At 39.0% G+C, this 9,943-nt stretch overlaps 1 non-coding gene across 1 annotated transcript; it reads right to left on the bottom strand.

Moving 5' to 3' along the window:
* Positions 1 to 5,286: 5,286 nt before the first annotated feature.
* Positions 5,287 to 5,393, bottom strand: LOC141625489 (small nucleolar RNA R71). Its single transcript, XR_012535272.1, has one exon. It is a non-coding gene; the product is annotated as a small nucleolar RNA R71 (small nucleolar RNA).
* Between the last annotated feature and the right edge of the window lie 4,550 nt (positions 5,394 to 9,943).

The following is a 9,943-nucleotide window of genomic DNA, read 5'->3' as shown; positions in this document are numbered from 1 at the left end:
ATAAATATGAATTTATGTATTTTTGTGATTATAAAATGTTGAAATCACGCAAATCCGTAAAAACCGAGTAATATACGATATTGGCTATTTAAAGGCGATTTAGCATAAAATTGGGCATGTTCATACATATTATAATGCTGCTTTTTCTTTATGATTGTCATAATTTAATTTATGTAATTTTTGAATTACGTAATTTTTACTTAGTATGGCCTTAGATTTTAATTGGTATTTACCGAAATGGATGGGAATATCGATTCGGTTGTAATTTATTGTGATCTCGTATCACCGTTTTGTAATTAATAGATTTATTTTATTTTAGTTACAAATGTATAATAGGAAATTATGTAATTTGATATGTAATTTAATTTATCTCGGAGTTCCCCAAGACGGATTTCCTCAAGATGGCGATACATAAAGACGGTGTTACCTCGAGATGCGTGCAACAACCGAAGTTCAAGGGACCAATGGAGTTGGTTTCCGAATATGTAATAGTTAAATAGTTTTCTATTTTAGGAAGGCCATACTAGGATTTATTTTTATGCTTTGCATTTTTATTTATATGTCGCATGCATCGCTAAATCGCCATAACTAAAACATGCATCTTCTTTCATCGAGTTCATCGACCGTGTCAAATACAATTTTCGTAGATCACCGCTTTAGTTCACTTAAAACGTGATAGATAATATATTGACATGACCTCTCGCTAAAACAATTAATTGAGACATAGCCTTACCAAATAGTAGAAACCATGAAAACCTATTTCGCGAGGGAGTGCACTCGGCCATCCCGGGGTACAAACCTTGTTACGTAGGGGAAGTGGGTGATGAATGTCTATCCACCGAATTCGTGTTGATGAGGGTTTCATCGGCCATCTCGTGCCAAAATTAATGTGAATTTGGATCATGGACACATTTATTCGAAATTTGGGTTGACCTCAACGGAAGTATTCGTGACCGTAGTCGCATGTGTTCCGGGCTATAGATAAACATTAGAGTAATTTTATCGACCAAGAGTTTTAAAAGTAGAATCGATTAAACGTTAATCCACCGAGTTATATTAATAAGGGTTCCATCGGCTATCCCGTGCCTATATTGATATGAATTTGGGTCTTGGAATCATTTATCTAGTTGGGTAGAGGTCACTAGAAAAATGCATAAAACTTGTTTAAATTATAAATTTTTACGAGTATTATTATTAAAACGACATTTGTTTTACTCCTTCTATTTTGTTTTGTAGACCACTTCTTTTCTCATAACAAATGGCAACACCAACCCCTAACGCCACGCCTCTCGCTAATTCATCAGGGCTCCGATCCTTCATGGATCGATGTTAACTTGAAAAGAATGGGTCAAATTTCTTCGATTGGGATGCCCAACTCAAATTAGCCGCCCAAGGTGACGACAAGCTTCATTACCTTACCGAGGCCTCTCCACCCGAACCTACTTCTAGGAGTCCGCCGCAATGAAAAACGTCTTGATATTTGCAATGGAGGCGGATCTCCAAAGGAGAGCCTTTAAAATGGGCAACGCTAATGAGATTTACTCCAAGCTTGTGACAATGTTTTCACAAACTCCGCGGATCGTCCAATATGAGGCGGCCGCGGCATTCTTTGATCTCGACTTCAAAGAGGGCCAAAAGATTAGCCCTCATGTGCTCAAACTTATGGAGCTTGTCGAGACCTTGAAAATTCAAAAGGTTGAAATCCCCAAAGAACTCATTGTAGGTAGGATTCTACACTCCTTGTCCAAAGTCAAAGCATATGTTCAATTCCGGGTTAATTTTAACATGCAAGAGAAGGATGTGTCTCTTGAAGAATTGCACAAGTCACTTGTGCAAGCCGAGAGGGACATGGGGTTAAATGTGAACCCACCAAAGGATGTGCTTAATATAAGCACTAAAAGCAAGGGGAAGTTCAAGATGAATGGGAGGAAGGGTAAGAAGCAAGCTCCCACTTTCACCAAAGCTAAAGCTAATGATGCTAGCACTTCGAAAATCAAGAAGGGTCCTCTTGATAAATGCCATTATTGTAATGGTATGGGACATTGGAAAAGAAATTGTTCCAAATACCTTGGTGATATTAAGGCTGGAAAGATTACTCCAGTAGGTAAATGACTATCCTTTCTTTTATGTTTCTAATTCAACTATGGTATTGTGATACAAAGTTGTGATAATGTATCTCCCTTTTTATTGTAAATAGGGCCTCCACCAAGCAAAGACAAAGGAAAAGAAAAGCAAGCTTAAGAAACCATCAAGGAGCTAGGAATAGCTTTCATGGAGCTTCGCTTTTTATTGTCTAATTTTAAATTATGTTTTGGATTTTTAGAACCTTAAATTTCCATGTTCGACATGGAAAGGTATTTTGGATAATTGGTTGTATTTTGGATAATGGTGACTTGGTTTGCAACCCAAGTCACCCGTTTTATCATTTTATCCTTTTGTTCTAAAATCCGTATTCAAATGCTTGCTCTTAGAAACATATGATTATTCACTTAAAGTGATCTAATAGACAAATATAATGACGGGATTCATTATATGTCCACATGCTTAAGGCTTGTGTATGATCATTTACAAAGTGATTTTGAGTCTATGAACTTTTTTAAAGGAATGTCAATCACCAAGTACACTTATGAAATCTAAAACTATTAGTCAACCTATGAGATAGTTTATGAAAAATTTATACCAATAGTTTATGAAAAATTAACATACTAGTTATAAACGTGAGATTTACCAATAGTTTATGAAAAATTTTGACCAATAGTTTCAACCTTGAGATTTACTTAAGAGCCTAAATGAATCAAAGTAACATACTAGTTATAAACGTGATGTGACCATAATTAGCGCATATTTAGCCCCCGAATTAGCCTTGTTCCCATGCTTTTTAGTGCATATTTGGGTCATTTATTATCTTTAGTTCTTTGTTTTGCATATTCTTTGAGATTTTGATCCCTTGGTAGGAAAGGAGTAAGAATCTTGCATTTTCATGCCAAAATAAGACTAAATTGATCGAATCCAATGACCAAGCATCAAGGAGAGACAAGATTAGAAGGCCTTTGTATATATGATAGTAGATGAGGAATGTTGAGAAAGGATCCTTGAGTCCCAAAGGAAATCCCCAAGGAATTTATGAAGAAAAGGGAAGAAAAGAAGAAAAAATCTTGCTGAGGCACAATCCGTGCGGATTGCCTACAATCCGGCCGTCCTCCCTATGCACAATCCGTGCGGTTTCACCTCAAGACGCTCGGGTTTAGCCACCACAATCCGCCCGAATTCCTTCAAAGCCGCTCGTGTTCCATCGCAAGAATCCGCCCGTCCCGACTCTAAACCGCTCGGATTCCTCTACAGCGCGATTTCCTCTTCTCCAAGCTACAAAGAAAGAAGCCCTTCCTTCGAAAAATACCGGTTCCTCCCTGCTCAATCTAAAAAGTGTAATTACTAGTTTAGCCCTTAGTTAACCCTAATGCATCCCCCTAATTTCCACTATAAATACCCCATTAGTCTAATTAGAAGAGCATGTTCTTCTTATCAATAATTAGAGTAGTTAATATCAATAAAATCTCTCTTTAGTTTTGTAATCAACAATTAATCAAGTTCTACTACAAGTTTTATTTCCTTATTCTCTCTTTTGTTGATCCTTTATTTTGGGTAATTGAAGATTATTTGGGTTATTATTGGGAGATTGACAACCTCTCAATTAAGCATCAAGTACTTCTTTTATCTTTGCTTTATTATTGGAATCATTAGTAGGTATAATTCTCTTAATCCCTTTTTAATTATTGTTAATTACTTTCATTTATTCATCATGTTTCATTTTGTTGGTATGATTGACAACCTTGCTAGCATGATCAACATGATAATGAGTGAGTAGTCTCTTAGCTAGGGTTAATGGGTGATTAGGGGAAACCAACATGGGGAATGATTCATGCTTAAATTAATATGCTTTCATGGTTTATTTGCTTGCTTGTTTTGATCTCAACTCATGCATATGTTATGTTTGATGAAATGCGAGCCTATGAATCCTTGCATTTTTACCCATCACCTATCTTTTCAATGAGACTTGTAAGACATAAACCAACTCGAGTCTCATTAGACCATGCATGTTGTTGAGTAGGGAAGATTAAGTCGACTTGTAGGTGTTGTACAATCTAATCAATTCGGCTCCGGGACCCAAACTTTCCTAGGATTGTAAGATATAACCCAACTCAATCCATCACAACAATAATTGCTTGCTTATAATTTGAGAACATGTTTGTATGATCAATTCCCATGATTCCCCTATGATACCATGACACCCTAGTGCTTTTTATCGATTGTTTACAACCCTTTTAATTCATCTTGCTTGTTTATTTTCATTGCTATTTTAGTTAGTGACCTTCTACATCAACCCAAATTGTGACACCCCTAAGACACCACTAGTTTCAATAGAAATCTCATCTCAATTCCCGTCCCTTGGGATCCGACCTTTACTTGCCTCTTTACTAATTGTAGAGTTGTTTGTGAAGCTATAAATAGTGTTTTGATTCGGACGTGACCCAACCACCACATCTATTTATTTGTGAACATGAAACGGACCGATCAAAAATGGCGTCGTTGCCGGGGACGGTGTTAGCTTGATTTAGATTTTCTTACATTGTTATTAGTTGTGTCTTTTCTTTGCCTTGGGGAAGTAAAACTCCTCAAGGTTTGTTCTAATTGTTTTCAAGTTGTTTGATATTTTGCATGTCTAGAAGGTCACAAGGTGATTTGTTTCCTTTTGATCGTGAAATTGAAAGAGCTTTGACAACCAATAGGATACTTGCTAGGAGGAATTTGAGAGGTATTAGTGAGGTTGTTCAACCAACTATTGAGGTCATCAACCCTTTTGCAAGAGAAGGTGAGGAGAACCCATTACACAATACCACCCAAAATCAACCTACAATGCCTAAGTTTTCATCACATTCCGTACCCACCGAGGAGAACCTACCCAATGGTACTCCCACACCACAACATCTAACCGGAAATTTCATTGCCAAATCCGCCTTTATCCAATTAGTCGAAAGGAGCCAATTTGGGGGGATGCCTAGTGAAGACCCTCATTCTCATATGGAAACCTTTTGTGACTATTGTGTGGCGATTTCTCAAACCGGTGTAACTCAAGACCAAATTCGATGGGTATTATTTCCTTTTTCTCTAATTGGCACCGCTAAACAATGGTTGAAGGGCCTTGATAAGGCCACTCTCGGAATTGATTCTTGGAAGAAGTTGGCTCTAGCTTTCTACAAAAAATTCTACCCACCGGAAAAGACTAACATGCTAAGAGCTCAAATTACGGGTTTTAAGCAAAGGGATGAAGAATCTTTGTATGAAGCTTGGGAGCGGTTCAAGGGAATTTGTCGCTCATGTCCTCACCATGGACTTAGCGAATGGTTCTTGGTACAACAATTTTGGAACGGTTTATATGAAGATTCAAGGAACATTCTCAACATGGGATCAAATGGAATGTTCACCGAAGTTGATGACAATCAAACATGGAACAAAATTGAGGAAATGGCGGTCCATAACTCACAATATAGTAGACCTCGCAAGGCTACTAGAGGAGGAAAGCATGAAGTGGACTCCGTTACTCAATTGGGTGCTCAACTTAGTGCTCACATTGACACAATCAATTTAAAGTTTGAAAAAGCTATGGCTAGACTTGAAGAAGTCTCACAATCACCAAAGCATCATGTTAATGCCATGACGGCATCTTCATCAATCCCAAATAGGATATGTGAGAATTGTGGAACTTTGGGACATGACCAAAGTGAATGTAGGGGAACAAATGAACAAGTGAATGCTTTTCAAGCATATAAGAGTGGTACCCCTTATTCCAACTATTACAATGAAAACACCAGATTCCATCCAAATCTCTCATACAAAAGCCAAAATGTTCAAAACCCTCAAACAACATACACCCCACCTCCCATGAGAAACCAAAATCAAAGACCCTTTTACAATCAAAACCAAGGTTACCAATATCAAAATCCATACAATCACCAAAATGACTAAGGTTTTGATGTCCAAAAAGCGGTCCTCCAAATGCAAAAGAATCAACAAGAATTTTTCACTCAAATGCAAAAAGATAGTCAAGCCAAAGAAACCACCATCAACAACATTCTAGCTCACACCAAGATGTTGGAAACCCAATTGACTCAACTAGCATCTTCAAGCTCACAAAGACAAAAGGGGCAATTACCACCTCAAAGTAATCCCCCAAGACATGAAACGGTTAGTGCCATTCACTTGAGAAGTGGTACAAGGTATGAAGCACCAAAGAAGCAAGTTGAGGATGAAGTTGTGGAAGCTAGTGATAAGGAAGAAATTGTGCAAAACTCCAAAGATGGAGAATCATCAAAAGAAGAAAGTTCAAAGAAAAATGAAGACAAGGTCAAGGAGAAGGAGCCCATTGTGATTAGACTTCCTTTTCCAAGTCGTCAAGCCAAGCCCAAATTTGATGACCAACTTGGAAAGTTTATGGAAATTGTGAAGAATTTGGAAGTCTCGATTCCTTTCACGGAATTAATCAATCACGTGCCGGCCTATGCGAAATACATGAAAGATATCCTCACAAAGAAGAAGTCGATCCGGAAACTTGAGACTATCGCCTTTACTAAGGTGAGTAGTGCAATACTTCAAGGGAGTTCACTTCCAAAACTAAAGGATCCGGGAAGCTTCTCAATACCGTGTACCATTGGCGACACAACGATCAACAAAGCCTTATGTGATCTAGGGGCTAGTGTGAGTGTTATGCCGTACTCGGTGAGTAAAAGGTTGGGGATGGAAGAGCTTAAATGCACCAATATCACACTCCAAATGGCCGATAGATCGACGAAGTTACCATTAGGGATATGGGAAGATGTTCCCGTGCGAATTGGGAAGTTTTTCATCCCGGTGGACTTTGTCATTGTTGATATGGAGGAAGATTCCAACATCCCAATCATTCTAGGAAGACCTTTCCTACACACCGCGGGTGCGGTGATCGATGTGAAACATGGTGAGCTCACTCTAGAAGTGGGAGATGAAAGCATAACCTTTAATCTTGACAAGACTATGAGAGCTCCTCGTTTGCATGAACCATGCTTCATGATTGATCATTATAGCCGGAAGGATGATAGGAAGAAGTCGGAACTCCAATGGAAGAAGAAAATTGAAGATGCTCCATTCAAAGAGCAAGTGAATCATGACAAGGAGAGCTTGCAAAGCTCATCAAAACCAAGCAAAGAAGAAGAGGATGGCCTCATTGGACAAGAGAAGAATTTGGTAGAGTTGTCTCCATCAATTCAAGAGATTTTCAATGATCAACTTAATGAAGTTTGTGGTCTTTGGGACGACGAATTTGAAGGGATTTTTAATCCCTACATTGGTAATGCCATCGATCAAGACCGACAACAAGGGCCAAGGTCTATTGAAGAGCTTTATAACGATAATGAACAAGCTTTTGATTATTTCTTCAAGGTGTTGAGCAACATCAACAACACCTTGAACATGCCCCCTTGACATCTCATCAAGAATGAGAGTTTGGTGGAGTCCTCCCTAAACCACCATTTGTAAATATTTCTAACTCCCTAACTCGCATTTCAATTCTTGTATTGCATTTTTGTCATCTTTGGATTTATTTTTATTTACTTTGATCAAGATAATTGTCATGTTTGAGAAAAGTGAGGGAGGGACTAACGATTTCAATTGATGTGTAGTGCTTTACCTTAGTGTGGGGATGACAATTGCCTAGGCTATCCTTGCCTAGTAGTGCCCCCACAATAAAGAACACAAGATATTGAAGAAGAATGGAAGAATGATAAGGGATATGCATTGTGCACGGATGGAACTGAATCCGGATACAAAAGGGTCAAATCCGAGCGGATTCAGGAGAATCCGCCCGTCTTCAGACAATCCGAGCGTACTGGGCAGAAGACGCACGTCCCTCTGAGTTGAATTTTGCAAAAAAAAATTTTGACTGTAAAAGAATCCGGGCGTCCTACAGCAGAATCCGCCCGTCTTTGAAAATACGCCGGTCTTGAATGGGAGACGCCCGTCTTCGCAGCTGAGGAAAACAAGGAAAAATTCCTGGACTTAAATCCGTCCGTCTTCTGGAGAATATGCCCGTCCCGAGTCAACGAATCCCAGCGTCTTCTCTTAAAGACGCCCGTCTTTAGGCGAGTTTTTCCCAACCCAGAAAGTGCAGAATCCGCCCGTCTTGAGCAGAAACCGCACGGATTGCCCCTGCAGTTCGATTTTTTCGGTCTTTATAAAACCCCTCCCACCTTCATTCATTCATTCATAACACTACTCAAAAACATCAAAACCCTCATCCTCTCCATCACAAAAACAAAATCCCTCAACTACATTCACCAAAATCAAGTCAAACCATCCTTCCAACAACAAATCCATCACTCCTTTTTCAATAAAAATCAAAACCAAGCACAAAATCTTCAGCCTTTGAGTCGATTTTTGAATTCATAAAGGCAAAGCCTTTCATCTTTAAATCGATTTGGGTGCACTAGAAATTGAAGATTTTTCACTCTTTTCTTGGTTAAATCATCAATGGTAAGGACTAAGGGAGCAACAAAGGCAACAAAGGCACCAAAGACACTTTCACAGAGGCAAAAGGCTCTTCAAGCAAAGAAAGCATTGGCTATGGTGGTAGCAACCCCAAACTTGGAAGTGCAACAACAACAACAACCTTCTATGGGAGCAACAACATCTACTACTCCGGAAATTGATCAACTTTTGCATTATCCGGAGGTAACTTTTATTTCCAAAACCCATAGAGATACTTTTGCCAAGTTTGCTAGGAAATCATTTCAATCCACCAAGTTTATTTGTGAAGATACCTTAGATAAGTTGGGTGTCCTTGAGCAAACTAGAGCCTTTTTCAAAGCAATGGGGTTGAATCGGCTTTTCAAAGCAATGAGCCTTTTTGTGAAGATACCAAACTTGATTTTATTCTTCTTGAATCGGCTTTGAACATTGGAAGAGTACACACCATGCCTTTCAACTCTTTGAGGCTTTTGGTAGATAGATGGCTCAACATTGATTGTGGGAAGAAAGGCACTACCGTTATTGTGAATGGCGGCTTAGTCACTATCCTAGCCAAATACTTTGATCCTAACTTCAACAAAGATAACAAGTATGAATCGAAGGAGGGTGGTCATCTTGTTGATATGCATACTATGATAAACAAGTACAAGTGGGTTGCCCATAACCCTCTTGACACCAAGTATGGATGGCTCACTAGTGAAGCTAAATCGTTTACTTTGCCTTCAAAGATTTGTCGTCTAAGTGTCCACCGGACCAATTATCTACTTCCCCTTTCTAAAGAGGCCGAGTATACTATCCAACAACAAAAGGGTGAACTTGAAATGCCCTCCTCTTCCATTGTAACACCACCTTACCCTTTTGAGTATCAAGAGTTCAAGCCGGAAGGAGTTGAAGCAAGAAATGATTACTTGACTCTTCTCATGCAAGCAATGCACAAGCAAGCCTTTAAGGATAGGAAAAATTCTTACTTGGCTCAATATCCACCCCTCCTACACTTAGCTAGGCAAGGACTACTTGATCCATCATGTCCTTTGCCTAGTTGGGCGGATAGAGAAGTCCTATTTCCGGGTGCATCTAGGGTCGTTTCGGGTGACAATGAGATTGTTGGTAATGAAGAAGTTGATGATAACATTGATGAGGAAGCAAGTGAAGAAGGAGAAGAAGATGGTGAGCAAGATGATGAGCACGGTGAAGAAGAAAGTAAAGAAGCAAATGAAGAGGGAAGTGGCAATGAGACCACTTCTATTGAGGAGAATGATGATAGTGATGATATGATGGAAGATTAGCAAGCCTTGGAGGCTCCTACCCTCTCATGGTTTGTCTATTTCTCTCTTTGTTTTAAATATTTTTCTTGATCATTGTTGGAGTAGTCCTAGCACCATACAGGACT

This window comes from Silene latifolia, chromosome 1 (genome assembly GCF_048544455.1).
Source record: "Silene latifolia isolate original U9 population chromosome 1, ASM4854445v1, whole genome shotgun sequence".
Classification (NCBI taxonomy): domain Eukaryota; kingdom Viridiplantae; phylum Streptophyta; class Magnoliopsida; order Caryophyllales; family Caryophyllaceae; genus Silene; species Silene latifolia.
The sequence above is the reverse complement of the archived record's forward strand: the minus strand, read 5'-3'. Positions and strand labels throughout refer to the sequence as shown.